This window comes from Amblyomma mixtum, unplaced genomic scaffold, assembly GCF_055824585.1.
Source record: "Amblyomma mixtum isolate Tamu unplaced genomic scaffold, ASM5582458v1 scaffold_51, whole genome shotgun sequence".
NCBI lineage: Eukaryota > Metazoa > Arthropoda > Arachnida > Ixodida > Ixodidae > Amblyomma > Amblyomma mixtum.
In genome coordinates, this window is record NW_028317748.1 from 20,193 (window position 1) to 34,780 (window position 14,588).

A 14,588-nucleotide genomic window follows, 5' to 3' on the forward strand; every position below is an offset into this window, starting at 1 on the left:
ATTATAAAAATTACGAGGAACTTTAGCGGCTAAAGTGGTGTAAGGGGAACGCCTGAGTGCTGCATTCTGCTACGCGATTGTTCACTTCACATTCTGTTGGTGCATTAATTAAGTGCCGTTTAATAACGCTTAATCTTTGCCTTTAGGAGTGGAACGCGACAGCGTGTTGTAGCGCTGCCAGGGAGTCCACGGAACGCCACCACCCGTTCGGCGCGATGCGTTGCCCTTTGAACGCAACGCTTTTTGAGGAAAGGAAATAGCGCAGTAATTCTCTGTCATCTCGGTGGATACCTGAGCCGCACCGTACAGGAAGGGAGGAAATGGATTGAAAGAAAAAAGAGAAAGAGGGTACGTAATGAAGGAAATGAGAGTTGTATTTGAGGAAAGGAAATTACGCAGCAACTGTCTCACATATATCGGTGGACAGCAGTCGAAAATTGTATTTGAGGAAAAGAAACTGGAGGAAAGGAATTGGAGGAAAGGAAATAGGTCTCACATATTTCGGTGGACACCCGCAAAAAATCGCGCGCAGTGACGTCACGACCATTTCGACCAATCTGAAACGAGGATAAATTTGCTAACCCGTCTTGGTATGAGCCATTAAAGGCTTTCGCCTTAATATCTAGGCAGAGGGACGCGCAGCCCTCTGTCACGGCTTGAGAGAGAGAGAGAGTGTGTGTGTGTGTGTGTGTGTGTGTGTGTGTATGTGTGTGTGTGTGTTTGTGTGTGTGTGTGTGTGTGTGCGTGTGTTTGTGTGTGTGCGTGTGTGATGAGAGGCTAGTTGGTAAGGCATTCTGAAGACAAAACTACGCAGGAGACAGGACACACAAAAGATGCAGACAGGATGAGCGTGTGTGTGTGTGTGTCGGTGGCCGCTTGACGCGCAGCGGTGGCTCAGTGGTTAAGGAGCTCGTCTACCGAGCCGGAGTACCCGGGATCGCACCCGACTCCACCTAGTATTGTTAGGGGAAAGGGCCAATAGGGCCTACCCCAATCACCTCTCTGTAAATATTTATTGCATTATAAATGTTTTTCACCACCACCATAAAGCACCCCTGAGCTGTGCGATGTCAGTGCACGTTAAAGATTCCCAGGTGGCCGAAATTATTCCGGAGAACTCCACTAAGGGAGCTCTTTCTCTTTTGTGGCGAGAGCTACATTGGCCGAATTGTCGCAGTTTCGCTGTGGCCGGTGGCCCCACCGTGGGCTCAGCCGTTGCCTAGCAACCGCCTTAGCTGCCAGCGCCGCCCGCCGCGCCATCTGCTATGACGTCAGAGGAGCAGCTGGTGAAACCGCGTTCCAGCAACAGTGGAGCCGGCATTGCATCGTATATATAGAAGGGGTGACTCAATGAGATTCACAGGCAGATATGGAAAGTGCGTCGGAGAGACAAAGAAGCTAGGGTTCATCGACTGCTGACCCGAAAAGCGCGGGTTCGATCCCGACCGCAGCTGCCGAATTTCGATGGAGGCGAAATTCTAGAGGCCCGTGTACTGTGCGATGTGTGTGAACGTTAAAGAACCCAGGTGGTCGAAATTTCCGGAGCCCTACACTACGGCCTCCCTCATAGCCTGAGTCGCTTTGGGACGTTACACCCCAATAATCCAATAAGCTTCATCGACAGGCCCCCTGGGAGAGCGACTAAAGTAGTCGCGCTTTAATCTACGCGGCGGTAGTGACAGATATGCGCTGCATCCGTTGTCATTGACAACGGTGCGGCAGAAACGCGTCATTGAAGCAATATGCCATCGGCTTCAGAGTGTTCATTGGCGTTGGCGTTGACAACAATTTAGACGCATAACTGCCTCCCGGGGTCAGTGGACGCCTGAATAGCGTTTTCAGGTACGTGGGATGGTGAGAGAGAGAGAGATGTGAGCTGCATGCGTTAGCGATGGCAACGTTGTGGCAGACACGCGGCACTGCAGTTGTAGGGCGCAGCGTTCTTTGGGTTGGTTGGTTGGTTGGTTGGTGGGTTGGTAAACATTTATTAAAACAGTCAAGGGGCCGAAGGCCCAGATCTAGGGGTCGCCCAAGACTCCTTGGAATCTGGCAGCCTCTAGAGCAAGACTGATGAGCGTTCTTTGGTCGTCTAGGGTAGAGCTGCGTAGACGAGCCTCCCAGGTATGTTGTGTGGGTGTTGGCATGAGTTGTCGTGGACAAGACCAGACCATATGAAGGAGGTCTGCTGGGATATTGCAGTGTTTACACATCGGCATATACCGTTCAGGAAATATATTATGGAATCTTTTGGGATTGGGGAAAAAGTGTCCGTCTGGAGTTGGCGCCATGTGACGGCCTCTGTTTTTAAGTTCTTGGTGCGGACCTGGATAGAGTTGGAGAGAAAGAAGGTAGTGCTGGAGCAGATCGCGTGAAGTGATAATGGTGTCCTTCCTGACCAAGGCGGGCATGTTGGCGGCGGGGTGATAAGCTGCTCGGAAAGTGAGCCCTCGATCTAGCTTATGTGCTCCCTCATTACCCTTCAGACCCATGTGGGCTGGAGCCCATAGCAGTAGGGTCAGGTGTTTAGGAGGATTTGATATGAGTACGCGAAACGCTTCGACTGAAATACGGCCATGAGTAAAATTAAGAATGGTGCGCTGTGAGTCACTTATGAGTACTCTAGCTTTAGAAGTGGAGAGCGCGAGAGCAATAACTACTTCCTCCGCTGTAGTGATATGTGAAGTGCGTACGGAGCAGGAGGCATGGAGAGTCATGTTCTCATCTGTGGCAACCGCTGTTGCAGCAGTCCGAGTAGGATGGTCTGCCGCGTCTGTGTAAAGCACGTCAAGTCGGCCAGCATATCGCTGCTGGAGTGACGCGGCCCGAGCTTCTCTGTGATCTTGATGATGAGTTGGATGCATGTTGCGGGGGAGAGGGTGAGTCTAGATGTTGGCCCTGATGGCAGGTGGGAGATTGACCACCGAGGATGGCGGACGGAAGGGAGCGATGCGAAGTCATTCGAGGATAGAGCGGCCTGCGGAAGTTAGGGAGAGGCGTTGGCACTGGGCCAGGAAGGCCGCCTCAATGAGCTCGTCAACCGTGTTGGAGACACCAAGGGCGAGGAGCTTGTCGTTGGGAGTAGAGAGAGGGAGCTTGTCGTTGGGAGTAGAGAGAGGGAGCTTGTCGTTGGGAGTAGAGAGAGGAAGACCAAGGGCTGTTTTGACGCCGCTGCGGATAAGGCAATCCAGGCGGTGCTTCTCCTTGAGCGTGAGACGTAAATATGGAGCAGTGTAAGCAATACGACTTACTACAAGTGCTTGAAAGAGATGAAGGAGATTCGCCTCCTTCATGCCTGCCCGCTTGTTGGAAACGCACCGTATGAGACGGGCTGTCTGCTGTGTGTATCGATGGAAGCGTTGTATTGTGTTGGTGTTGGCTCCGTTGGCTTGGAGGTGGAGGCCAAGAATTCGGATGGTGTCGACCGTAGGCACGAGAAGGTTGTTAACAGTGAGGCGGATATTTGTAGATGTGTGGGGTTTCCGGGTGCCGGGATAACGCACAAAGAAGAGCTCAGATTTTGCTGCTGAGCACTTAAAAGACCTTTGTCCGATAAGTAGTCTTCAACTGTGTTGATCGCAGCCTGGAGAGTCTTCAAAGTGCCCGTCACTGCCGCCAGTCATCCAGAGGGTGACGTCATCCGCGTAAATGCTATGATAAAGGCCTTCGAGGCGGGCGCATTCTTTGGGTGAGCATCTCGCGATCAATCCTTAACTTCCACCTGCCAGGGTGCCAGGGTGGGCACGCTGCCTATCCAGTGGCCGGAACGCACTCAGCGTTACAGGCGCCAAGCCGCGTATAGTTGCTCGACGCGCCATAACTTTCGCTCTCTACCGAATTATGTAAATTAGAAAACCTTAAAAGTTTAGAATACCACACTTCGGTTCGCTTTTTCTGGCGCAGATCTCCGCGAGAGAGAGTCAAGACTTTCGCCTATAGGTTGGTTTATGGGGTTTATCGTCCCAAAGCGACTAAGGCTATGAGAGACGCCGTAGTGGAGGGCTCCGGAAATTTCGACCACCTGGGGTTTTTTAACGTGCACTGGCATCGCACAGTACACGGGCCTCTAGAATTTCTCCTCCAAAGAAATTCCAAATTCTTCGAACTATTTCATGGAGCGCACAAGGTGTCCAAAAAAACACTCATCATCGCAGGAGATTTAAACACCATGGACAGGAGTTAGGGATACCAGCAACAAGACATCGAGGGGAGAACATTAGCGGAGGTAGAGGAATTCTTTGGCTGCAGTGTAATCACAGTTCCCGTGACCCCCACGAGAATCAGGAATAGTGTGAAGTCACAGTGGGAAAACATGATGGAAAACCTAGGCAGTGATCGCTTTATCCTCCGGACATGAGTAGCATCTGACACGATAACACACCAGATTGGACAGGCGAAAATAACCGACTGGAACGCGTTTCGCGGGGCTTGCAACCAATCTGAAGTCAGCAAGTGTCAAATCACTGGAGAAATAGAGCTGCACGCTGAGAGAAACGCGAGAACAATGCGCAAAAAGTATAAGCAGAACAACAGCAACTTCCGAAGCAGACGCACACCTCCTCAGACTATGAGAAGCCGGTCGCAGTCTCACCAAAAGATGGCGGGAGCAAAAACACAACAGGAAACTAAAACGAAAGATAGCAGTAATTACGGCAAAAGCTGAAGAATACGCGGCACAACTCGCGAAACAAAATTGGGAACAACTCAGTGACTCGCTTAAGGGAACTAACTCTAAGCACGGCCAGAACCTGGAATCTCTTATGAACAATAATCAATCCGATGAAAATCAAATCGCAAAACAAAAGCAATCCACGTCCACTCCTTCGAGCGATCGGACAGGCCGTGTTGGAGAAAGCACGAGCAAAATGTTTCGGCGATCACAACCCCCCGCGATACCAAGGAACGTATCGGGGAGCCGAAAACGCCGCCCCATAACTGTGGAAGAAGTTGACGCGACCATAAGGAACACGCCCAGAAACACGGCAGCAGGAGCGGACACAATCGAGAACGCCATGATTCGCAACCCGAACGACAATCTCATACAAGAGCTCTTATGTTTTCTTAAAGGGATACTGAGGCGGTTTTCGAATCAGCTAATATTTTAGGGTTTTGAAGTAGTGTCATTGCTGATCACGTCTGTGAAATTAATTTTTCGATTTTGGCTAAAACAGTGGCGCAATCACCAATTAAAAACGCGATGTTCAAATCTCCCGCGCCCCGCGCGAGCGTAGGAGAGGAGAACAGCGGAGAGGGAAACCTCGTCCATGTCGGCCAACGTGACGTCACGTTGAGGAGCCGGAGATACTTCGGCGCACCCGAGCGAGCTTTCAGCGCGCGTTGTTACTCGTGCTACGTGCGTTGTGACGTACAAGGCGTGTCAGCCGACCTTGAGAATCAGATTCAACACGAGGTACTACTCTGCGTTCGTGTCCATGAACAAATACGGCCGAGACTGTGTCGTCTTCCACTGTTTTTATCAAGATCAAAAACTCGCAGCGCAAGCGCTCGCTGCTGTGACGAAGAATTCAAGCCTACTCTGTCGAAGCACTTTCGTAAGAGTGGCGACATGCAGAGCTTGTCCCTAATGTGACCTCTGGAGATTTCTGTCGAAAAGGCGCGGCTGAACCATGACACAGTTCCTTCGATTTTCTCGGGCATGAGAGGCGTGTCACCATTCCGAAGAAGCGCCTTTTTTAAAAGTAGAAACATGCTCACTTAGCCCCTGAAGAAACCTTATAGAGGCTTAAGCATGTGTCGCTCTCCTCAGCTTAGGTGCGGCCAGACCACCTGAGACGTGGTCAGCAAGGCTCGGTTAATGATTTTATACTCGGTTCGACGTGTCCAAGCAAGCAAGCAAGCAAGCAAGCAAGCAAGCAAGCAAGCAAGCAAGCAAGCAAGCAAGCAAGCAAGCAAGCAAGCAAGCAAGCAAGCAAGCAAGCAAGCAAGCAAGCAAGCAAGCAAGCAAGCAAGCAAGCAAGCAAGCAAGCAAGCAAGCAAGCAAGCAAGCAAGCAAGCAAGCAAGCAAGCAAGCAAGCAAGCAAGCAAGCAAGCAAGCAAGCAAGCAAGCAAGCAAGCAAGCAAGCAAGCAAGCAAGCAAGCAAGCAAGCAAGCAAGCAAGCAAGCAAGCAAGCAAGCAAGCAAGCAAGCAAGCAAGCAAGCAAGCAAGCAAGCAAGCAAGCAAGCAAGCAAGCAAGCAAGCAAGCAAGCAAGCAAGCAAGCAAGCAAGCAAGCAAGCAAGCAAGCAAGCAAGCAAGCAAGCAAGCAAGCAAGCAAGCAAGCAAGCAAGCAAGCAAGCAAGCAAGCAAGCAAGCAAGCAAGCAAGCAAGCAAGCAAGCAAGCAAGCAAGCAAGCAAGCAAGCAAGCAAGCAAGCAAGCAAGCAAGCAAGCAAGCAAGCAAGCAAGCAAGCAAGCAAGCAAGCAAGCAAGCAAGCAAGCAAGCAAGCAAGCAAGCAAGCAAGCAAGCAAGCAAGCAAGCAAGCAAGCAAGCAAGCAAGCAAGCAAGCAAGCAAGCAAGCAAGCAAGCAAGCAAGCAAGCAAGCAAGCAAGCAAGCAAGCAAGCAAGCAAGCAAGCAAGCAAGCAAGCAAGCAAGCAAGCAAGCAAGCAAGCAAGCAAGCAAGCAAGCAAGCAAGCAAGCAAGCAAGCAAGCAAGCAAGCAAGCAAGCAAGCAAGCAAGCAAGCAAGCAAGCAAGCAAGCAAGCAAGCAAGCAAGCAAGCAAGCAAGCAAGCAAGCAAGCAAGCAAGCAAGCAAGCAAGCAAGCAAGCAAGCAAGCAAGCAAGCAAGCAAGCAAGCAAGCAAGCAAGCAAGCAAGCAAGCAAGCAAGCAAGCAAGCAAGCAAGCAAGCAAGCAAGCAAGCAAGCAAGCAAGCAAGCAAGCAAGCAAGCAAGCAAGCAAGCAAGCAAGCAAGCAAGCAAGCAAGCAAGCAAGCAAGCAAGCAAGCAAGCAAGCAAGCAAGCAAGCAAGCAAGCAAGCAAGCAAGCAAGCAAGCAAGCAAGCAAGCAAGCAAGCAAGCAAGCAAGCAAGCAAGCAAGCAAGCAAGCAAGCAAGCAAGCAAGCAAGCAAGCAAGCAAGCAAGCAAGCAAGCAAGCAAGCAAGCAAGCAAGCAAGCAAGCAAGCAAGCAAGCAAGCAAGCAAGCAAGCAAGCAAGCAAGCAAGCAAGCAAGCAAGCAAGCAAGCAAGCAAGCAAGCAAGCAAGCAAGCAAGCAAGCAAGCAAGCAAGCAAGCAAGCAAGCAAGCAAGCAAGCAAGCAAGCAAGCAAGCAAGCAAGCAAGCAAGCAAGCAAGCAAGCAAGCAAGCAAGCAAGCAAGCAAGCAAGCAAGCAAGCAAGCAAGCAAGCAAGCAAGCAAGCAAGCAAGCAAGCAAGCAAGCGAGCAAGCGAGCAAGCGAGCAAGCGAGCAAGCGAGCAAGCGAGCAAGCGAGCAAGCGAGCAAGCGAGCAAGCGAGCAAGCGAGCAAGCGAGCAAGCGAGCAAGCGAGCAAGCGAGCAAGCGAGCAAGCGAGCAAGCGAGCAAGCGAGCAAGCGAGCAAGCGAGCAAGCGAGCAAGCGAGCAAGCGAGCAAGCGAGCAAGCGAGCAAGCGAGCAAGCGAGCAAGCGAGCAAGCGAGCAAGCGAGCAAGCGAGCAAGCGAGCAAGCGAGCAAGCGAGCAAGCGAGCAAGCGAGCAAGCGAGCAAGCGAGCAAGCGAGCAAGCGAGCAAGCGAGCAAGCGAGCAAGCGAGCAAGCGAGCAAGCGAGCAAGCGAGCAAGCGAGCAAGCGAGCAAGCGAGCAAGCGAGCAAGCGAGCAAGCGAGCAAGCGAGCAAGCGAGCAAGCGAGCAAGCGAGCGAGCGAGCGAGCGAGCGAGCGAGCGAGCGAGCGAGCCAGCGAGCCAGCGAGCCAGCGAGCCAGCGAGCAAGCGAGCAAGCAAGCAAGCAAGCAAAGCACAATAAAGCAAAGCAAGCAAGCATCGAAGCTCTTCATATGCGGCATCTCGTTTAATCGTAGCTAAGCAATTAAAACGAAAGCGTTCGACGTTGATTTCGGATGCAAATTTATGAGAGAAATGAATGCCAACCGAGTTTTTGCAAAAAAACACCGCAACCTTATTCGGTTTCTTCATCAAGTTGTGGCAGCGGGCGAGTTGCAGCTAGCTTGGCTTTTAAACACACATATAGTTGACAACTACTTAACTGAACCTAAACTGCAAATCTAGGAAGGGCGAACGTTTCCGAGGCCGCGATTAATATTTTCTGGCATCTGCTGAACGCGCCACGAGTGAAGCAGCAGCCTTGTGGGGTTTTTGGCTTGGTTTCCAGCGCACAATGATTGCGTCACTATCTTGTGGTCACATGCCTCGCAGTGCTTGGCCACTGCGCTTCGCTAATTTTGACACCAACTTTGTGCCCCTTCATCGTTTCCTTGAAATACTTTCTTGCCCCAACCTGCAACGCCGGGTACTGAGAACAGGATTTTTTGTACACAGTGCTTTGGGCCTTTTCTGTAGGATGACGCTCTACCGGGCGAGCCAGGAGGCGTCCGGTGGTGGTAATTCACTTGAGTATTGTTCGCACCCCTTCCTTTCCGAGAATACGAGCCGAGGTTGTGCTGGCACGTTTTACGCATGGTCTGCATCGCGTCTTTGACGCTGGCGTATGCTTGTGCTAGGCGTAGAATTTTTTGCTGGTGTCTCTTTTGGTTTCAGGCGTTACGTGGAATGAGCAAACTGTAGTATCGTTTTCTTCGGGGGTCAGTAAAAAAAGATAGTCGCCGTATTCGCTTTTACAACGACACGGAAAGCTGCGATCTGCACTCAACGCAGCGCCGGATCCGCATCGGCAGCTTCTCCAGTCCTCAAAGTGACGTCACGACCTCTCTTGAGCAATCACGGGCGGCGGCGCGCTGCGCGGCGTGCCCCGCGGCACAGGCCGCATACTTCGGCTAAAAAAGGCAATTCGCGCTTGTCTTTGCCTTATTTGGATGCGATATTCCAGTATACAGCATGAAAAACTATAGGATGACGCTGCCATCCCGATTTTCAGAAAAAGTGCTTCAGTCTCCCTTTAACAAACATTGGGAGGCGGAGACGGTTCCCGAAGACTGGAAACACATCGAAGTAATATTTATACCTAAACCTGGCAAAAAGCTCCAAATTGAAAACCCTAGGCCCATCTCGCTCACTTCGGGCCTTGGCAAGTTTTACGAACGGGTGGTTACTCTAAGACTACAAAATTACATCAAAGATAACGACTGCGTACCCCATACGATGTTCGGATTCAGAGGAAAACTCTCGACGCTGGTCGTTTTCCTCCAAATACAAGATGTGCTGCGAAACGTGCCCCGAACAGATGAAAATGTCATAGTGGCCCTTGATGTCAAGGAGGCATTCGATAGCGTCAGCCACGAAGCGCTCCTTACGAGCCTAGACGACCTGGACTGCGGTTGCAGGATCCACGGCTTCGTCAAAGCCTTCTTGTCCGATAGAACCGCCATAATCGGCATAGGAGACCTTTTATCGGAAAAGATTGCACTCAAAACAATTGAACACCCCAAGGGTCAGTTATCTCACCCCTACTTTTCAGTGTAGCCATGATAGGCCTAGCTTGAAATTTAGAGAATTTCGAAGGCATCGGGCATGCCATTTATGCTGACGACATAACAGTCTGGACAAACACGGGCTCCCTCGGAGAGAAGGAAGAAAGGCTACAGGAAGCGGCCTCTTGTGTAGAGCAATACCTCGCAGAAAGAGGACTGGCATGCTCGACCGAGAAATTGGAACTGCTGCGAGTATGAAAAGGCAAGCAAAACCGGACCGTCCGAACCAGCGAGGACCTGAAACTCAAGGTCTACCACGCCCATACCGGAAAGGACAACTGTAAGAATCTTAGGAATCCAACCTGCGCAGTGCTCACACTTCCACCTTGCTCAAAGCAACAACGCTCCAAGTCTCACGCGCCGCCGCGGTGGCTCAGTGGTTATGGCGCTTGGCTACTGACCCGAAAGACGCAGGTACGATCCCGTCCGTGGCGGCCGAATTTCGATGGAGGCGAAGTTCTAGAGGCCCATGTACTGTGCGATGTCAGTGCAAGAACCCCAGGTGGTCGAAATTTCTGAAGCCCTTCACTACTGCGTACCTCACAGCTTGAGTCGCTTTGGGACGGTACGCCCCAATAATCCAATTAACCATTAAGAAGTCGCACGCATCACCAACACCCGCATCACCAACAGGCAACATGGCATACGTGAAAGGACACACTAAAACTAGTCAGAAACCTGGTATTCAGCCGAATCACGTACAGCCTACCCTACCAGTGCCTCAACAAAACCGAAATACAAGTAGATGTCCGGCTACGCAAAGCGTATAAAACAGCGCTACAACTACCGCGCGACCCGTCTACTGAAAAACTCATTGCCCTGGGATTGCAAAACACCTTTCAGGAGCTACAAGATGCGCAGCTTGAGTCGCAAAAACTCAAGCTCTTGCAGACAACGACTGGAAGAGGGCTCTTACAGAGATTCCGATACCACGAGCAGATGCGAGAAATGACGAGGACAGAAATGAACCCCGACGGCCTTCGCAAGTCCCGTAAGGTAGCACCAAGGAACATGGACCCCCAACCTCCACCGCTGCAGAAGAGAAGCCAGGGCCGAATTCATGGAGAAAATATACTCTCCCCAAGACACGACCGCTAAAAGCGCAATCAGCGCAGCCAAAGAAAAAAGGAAGCGAGCAGAAGGCGACAAGCTCAGTCAATCGAAACAGGTATCATTACCTTGGACTGCTCGCATCTTTTTAGAGAACTGTTTCGCGAAGCGTACTCAGCGGCTTTTAATCTAATGCTCTGCTTCACTGCACAGTAGGAATGTGATGGTCCGACCCGTGATTACAGCGCGGGCTAAGGACGGTGATGGGAAGAAATGGAATGTCCTTTGTTGCGAAAAAGCGGCTGCTCGGCTGCCACCTAGGTCACGGGACCTTGTGACGTCATAGCAACCAGCCCATCAGATTGTGAGCAAACTTACACCCCGTGGTAGGTGGCAGTTAAATTAATGACTGGTCGCGAGAGGTTGCTCGGGGAGAGAAACACTAATCTCAAAAACCCCACCGTTGGTTGTATTTCAAACAGACACCTGCCATTGCAGTGGAGTATCGCGTAACCGCTGCTCTACTGCGCTAGGAACGGTATGAGGACTCCCGCGAGCTATATATATAAGGTAGAAAATCACTGTGTCTGCCAACTGATAGCCAAAGAGTACTCCAGACTACCAAGAGGCCCACAACGCTATCACGCCATGCTATTGAAATGGAGCTTAAGAGTCCCGCAATGATTTTAAGCTTATTAATAATGCGCTAGCATTTGAAGGGTAAGTGCAAACGTAAATGGCAAGCGCCGTCTGTCAGTAGCCAGTGCCAGGTGCATGGTCCACCTGCCACGGTGGGCATGTGCTAACCTGCCCACTGGGCTACGAACGAACTTGGAAAGCTACCTATGCGAACTTAGTGTACTACCTGAGATGTAAAGGACCTTGGTATGCCACCTCGGATATGACGGCCTTTAGTGGGTTAAGCTTATATATACCACCTCGGATGTAACACGCTTTCGTGTGTTAACCTCTAATATAACGAACTTTCGTGGGTTTTGTGGGCAGAGGTTTTTGTATTTACGGTAACATTTTAGAAACACCCACGCAGCTGTGGAACCCATAACAAAACTCTCAGGTTATCCTCGGTGGTTCTTTTGAATACACTAGCATGTTCTGTTGCTGCTGAATATTTTGCAGCTCCGCCTTAACGGCATGACGCGATAGCGTTAATGGGTCAATGCCCATATATGCGGAATTGGTAATTCTCTGCTTTGCATTCATGGATCCCAGGGAGTCCTCATACCCTCCCTAGCGCACTGGTGCAGCGATTAAGCGATGCGCCACTGCCCAATCAAGTGGCTGCTTCAAACACAGCCATCGATGGGGCTCGTGAGACTGAGGTTGCTCATCCCGAGCAAACTCTCGCTTGCAATCATTAACTACCGGTGGGCAGGTTGTGATAATTTCACAAGGTTTGCAGGCGCTACGCCTAACGGCGGTCGCCATTTCCGCCTGCACATGCCCTATCTAATGATAACGCAATTATAACTTCAACGTTACGTCAACAGTTTACAGCCTTTTATTGCCCATGGGACTTTGAATCAAGTGGTAAGGAACTGTAGCTAGCTAGAAGCAGCTAGCGGCTTCCAGGTCAGTCAAGGTTTTGGTCAGATTGGAAAACTGCACTCAATGAAATCTCGCAGAGATTTTTGAAATTAAGCACGCCCAGTCATCGAATAATCTTCTACTGGGATGCGGATATCTACTAATAACTATTTTTCAAAATATATTTGCTCCTGCGGCCTCTGCGTGCCCGCTACAGGATGACGGCCGTGAACGTCGTCGGAACTTTCAGAACTACACGCATTAAAAACTCCTTCCTGATACTTCACTTGGGAGCGACCAAGATAATCGCGAACAGTATGAGACGGCAAAGCCAATCAGTTAAGAGAGCGAACATGTAAGGCACATTTAATTGCCCACATGCGGATCGCAATATTTGGAGAGTTCATCATATGGTACACGTTTCTTGCTCTTATGTCGCATTGTTGGAAGCTGCCTTGTTGTAAACTGCCCCCAGTTGTGTAAAAAACGCCACGGCAGGATCCACTGATTTTGAAAAAAAAAAATTGATTATCCGCACAACTCAGCGCCATGTTGCCGCATTTCTTAAACTGCCGATCTTTTGAGCTTCAGCCGAATTTTGAAATTAGCATTGATATGAGCTCTAAAATGAATTCAGAACCAGGAACAAATGGTTGGAGCTTAGGGCTGTTAGTCAGTATTCCACTTTACTGAATCACGGACGTACTTAGGACTTACGACCGGAAAGCACGCAAATTTCAACTGAGGCATAAAAAGTTATAAAACTAACAAGCTCAACCCGATCAAAACGCACGACAGAATTTTTTGTCGCGTATCTGTCGCGCGACAAAATTTTGTGTCGCGCGACAAGCTCTCTTGTAGTGCATTGTGTCGTGCGACAGGGGCTCGTGTCGTGGGTTCTTTCTCGCGACAAAAGTGTTTGTAGTGGGTTCTGTCGCACGACAGTCATCATTCCTGTATTTTGTAGTGTGCAGAAGGTGCCTGTCGCAGGATTTGTCGCGCGACAGGTTTTTGTCGTAGGTGCTGTCGTGCGACAGGGAGAGTCGTGCCGCGCGACAGGGCCTGCGTGCCTCGACAGAGTTGCCTGTCGCGGGTTCAGTCGCGGGACACTACAGCCTGTCGAGGTATCTGTCTTGCGACAGATACCTGTCGTGGGTCTGTCTTGCGACAGATACCTGTCGTGGGTTCTGTCTTGGGACAAATATCTGTCGTGGGTTCTGTCTTGGGACAAATATCTGTCGAGGCAAGTGTCGTGTTAGAGGTTGCAGTCGATGGTAATTGTGGTTTTCTACAGAAATCTCGAATTTCTGTAGCGCCATCGTGGGATAGTGATAGGCGGACATTCACCAATTTCGTGTTAAATCGCTTGCACTTTGGCGAGCCACGAAGACGATGCGACTTGCTTTGATCGATTGGCGACGATCATCGAGGGAATTAAATGAAGTGTTAATTCACAAACGCGACTCGAGTTTGCAACTCGCTTCCCTACCTAGCTACCGGCCGCACGAAAATTGGCGGGGATGGGAGGCGCCGCTCGCAATCAATTTTCCCTTCAGTTCGCACATGACAGTGTGAGCGAAAGAAGACCATGCTCAAGAGAAAGCATATGCACCAGCGAGAATGCTAGCGGTGCCTGTGAATGAGGCAGTGCTTGCGGTAGTGGCATGCTGCGAGCCACGCGAGCGTCTTCATTCCATCCGGCGCGAGCATGACGAATAGCGCTACTGAAGGTCAGTGTACTCGTGGCTGCTGTGACCAGTGCGTCTCGCAACATACTGTACCCACTACCACATGCGGAGAAAAGGCTAAGGTCACATATACGCGTCGCTTAACGTCACGTAATGAGAGTAACCTGATGGCGAAAAAGCTGGAAGATTACTCGCAGTAATCGTCCTGCTATCACAAAGGCAGCATGTATGTTACGCACGCATGACCTGTTGCCTGTATAAATGATCAAGGCGACTCCCATATCAAGTTTCCACGTTTCAGTTTTTAGCCGCGCATGCTGCAAGATCATCATAAAATATGAAAAAAATATATATATATTCTTACGACTTCGTTCATTGCTTCCATTGAAAATTTCATGACAGTGACACAACCATCTCGCTAAATATGGAGAACAGCGTACGAATCCTAAGGCCCAGTACAGCCTTGAGCGTGTTTGAACACGGACGCCTAGAAAGGGCGCGCGCGTGGACCGTTGCGTCGCGCCTTCGCTGTAATTTCCCGGAGGAGCAAGAACCCGAATATTTGTCAGTCGACGTGGCGTTACCCCGCGACGCCAAGGATTGGGTGGCGAGTTCTGCGACATGAAGTCGCGCCGCAAGAATTCGGTCAGTGAGTGACTTCCCCATGAGGATGTATTAGTTCGGGGCTCCCCCTCCGTGACCAAGGGGCCTAATTAACTCGCGCGAACTCTGTGACTCCCTAC